Genomic DNA, 3,046 nt, shown 5'->3' on the forward strand with positions numbered 1-3,046 from the left:
CGCAACCCTCAGGCACATTAGCCTATAAGTACTCTCTAGCTTGCTACGGTAGCTATCGGTACTCAAAGCCGTGCCCCAAGCCGGGCCACCATACCTCAGTATGGACGAGGCGACACTGGCCAGAAGCTTACGCTTGCTGGCGTACACCGCAGAGCTATTGGACATCATCCGGGACAGTGCCACAATAGCTGTGGAGGCTCTCTTGCAGGCATAATCGACATGGCTACCGAAGGTAAGCTTGTCGTCGATCATCACCCCCAAGTGTTTGACGGAGCGCTTCGAAGTGATTGTGCAGTCGCCTACACTGATCACCGCTTGCTGCACCGACTTTCGGTTGTTGACAACAACAGCCTCAGTTTTGTGGTGAGCCAATTCCAGTTTCCTGGAGCTCATCCACTCCTCCACAATTGCGATCGAGTGGGCTGCAGTCAGTTCCACTTCTTCGATCGATTCACCGTAGACCTCCAGTGTAATATCGTCGGCAAAGCCAACGATGACCACACCCGCCGGGAATTTTAATCTCAACACCTCGTCGTACATGACATTCCATAACACCGGACCCAGGATGGAACCTTGCGGGACTCCTGAGGTTATGTGAAAGCACTTCCGACCCACCTCCGTGTCATAGACTAATACCCGATTCTGGAAGTAACTTCCGAGAATCTTGTACAGGTACTCGGGTATCCCCAGACGCAGGAGCGCATCAGCAATAGCCGCCCAACTGGCACTATTAAATGCATTCCTTACATCCAGAGTCACTACTGCGCAGTAGCGAATACCCCTCCTCTTACGCTGGAGTGCTATCTCAGCGGTTTTCTTAACCGTCAGAATAGCGTCTACAGTGGACCTCCCTTTCCGGAAGCCGAACTGGTTGCCTGAGAGACCATTTACACCCTCGGTGTACCTCGACAGTCTGTTGAGGATGATCTTCTCGAGCACTTTCCCCACCGTGTCAATCAAGCATATTGGTCTATACGCCGACGGGTCACCGGGTGGTTTCCCCGCCTTTGGCAATAGTACCAGGCTCTGCCTCTTCCACGCATCTGGAAATACTCCCTCGTCCAGGCATATCTGCATAGCAGATCTGAACATACCGGGAGCCTCCAAGATTGCGACTTTGAGGGCCAGGTTTGGAACTCCGTCCGGACCTGGTGCCTTCCCCATGCTTAGGGATTTTGCAATCCCTACAAGTTCCTCATCAGTTACTCTATCCTCATCGCCAGCCCCAATCCCCGGCTGTCCTACAAAAGGAGGCCATGGGCTAGGGTTGTGGCGCGGGAAGAGCCCCTCGATGATCCCCTCCAGCATCTGTGGAGATTGCTCCGTAGGAGCAATTGCACCTCTTGTCTTCGCCATTACGATCCTGTAGGCATCACCCCACGGGTTCGCGTTGGCACTCTGACAGAGTCCCTCGAAGCAGGCCTTTTTGCTTGCCCTTATCTCGGACTTCAGCGCGACTTTGGCAGCGGTGAACACCGCCCGTCGTTCTTCACGCTCCTGCTCGGTACGTGCTCGCTGCATCCGTCTCCTGGCCCGTAGGCAGGCACGGCGCAGGTTCGCAATAGCTTGAGTCCACCAGTATGTCGGTGGTCTCCCATTCCTAGGGTGGACTTTTCTAGGCATGGTCGCATCGCATGCACGCGTAAGCACCGCTACCAGTTCGTCCCCGCTTAGTCCGAGTAGGTTACGCTCACGGCGGAGCGCCTCCCTAAGTACTTCATCATTGAAGTACGATGTCTTCCACCTACGAGGGCTTGGCCTTGACCTAGCCGCTTCCTCAACCCGCTGCCTGCTGTTGTTGTAGTCGATACTGTAGCGAACCGCCAGGTGGTCGCTGTGAGTGTAGGCATCGTCTACCCTCCAGTTCGAACTACTCGTTAGGCCAGGACTACAAAAAGTAACGTCGATAATCGACTCCGCTCCGTTACGGCAGAAGGTACTTTTGGCACCAACATTAGCCAGATCGACATCTAGCACGGCCAGTGCCTCTAGCAGGATTTGACCTCGCTGGTTCGTGTTACGGCTTCCCCATTCCACGGCCCAGGCATTGAAGTCACCCGCTATTACAACTGGCCTTCGCCCTGTCAGCGCGGTCGTCATGCAGTCCAGCATCTGCGTGAACCGCTCGGTCGACCAACTCGGAGGCGCATAGCAGCTACAGAAGAGGACCCCGTTTACTTTGGCGATCACGAAGCCCTCGTAGGTAGTAGACACCAACTGCTGGACAGGGTATTTACCCGTTGTCCATATCGCCGCCATTTTTCCGGGTCCATCCACGACCCAGTTGCCGTTGCCGGCGGGTACTCGGTATGGGTCCGATATGATGGCGATGTCCGTCCCCCACTCAGCAACTGACTGGTACAGCAGTTGCTGAGCTGCGTCACAGTGGTTCAGCTGCGTTACCTGCACTGTGATTTTTCGTTGATGGCTCGTTTGAAGGTCGGGCACCTTGAGCCTCCCGTTGGGTGATTGTTGTTCACGGACTTGCCGGAACAAATCAAGCACTTGGGAGGGTTCTTGCAGCCTAGTGCCTTATGACCTTCCTCACCACAACGTGTGAGCATATCCTTGATATTTTCTTTCTGTCACCTCTCTGAAAGCAATAAGTCCTAACATAGGGGGCTGTCCAGCTCTTACCTTCGCTTTTACGGACCAATCGATGCAAGGGACCGCTTTATTCCACGCTCTTGGGTATATTGTTGCGAGCTTGCATATTTTTGGTATTTCTTCGCCTGTTAGGTTTTTAAACGCATCTTGAGCTCTCCTCCAAATATGATTAGAATCGTCATCAGATTTTTCTATCAATGCGCATGCTTTTTTGCTAATTGTCATTATAGCCATGAGTTCAAATTGTAGACATCCAGATTCTACCACTAAGGAAAGAATTGGGGTAGTTCGAAGTGCACCAGAAGCTATTCTAATAATTTGGTTGTATATTGGTGCAAGTTTCTCGATGTTTTCTTCGCGAAGTATCTCTAACCCGTAGAAAAGTTTTGAAGTTACTATGGAGTTTCCTATATACAATAGGGTCTTACGGTCTGCTCTT

This window comes from Aedes aegypti, chromosome 2 (genome assembly GCF_002204515.2).
Source record: "Aedes aegypti strain LVP_AGWG chromosome 2, AaegL5.0 Primary Assembly, whole genome shotgun sequence".
NCBI classification, from domain to species: Eukaryota; Metazoa; Arthropoda; class Insecta; order Diptera; family Culicidae; genus Aedes; species Aedes aegypti.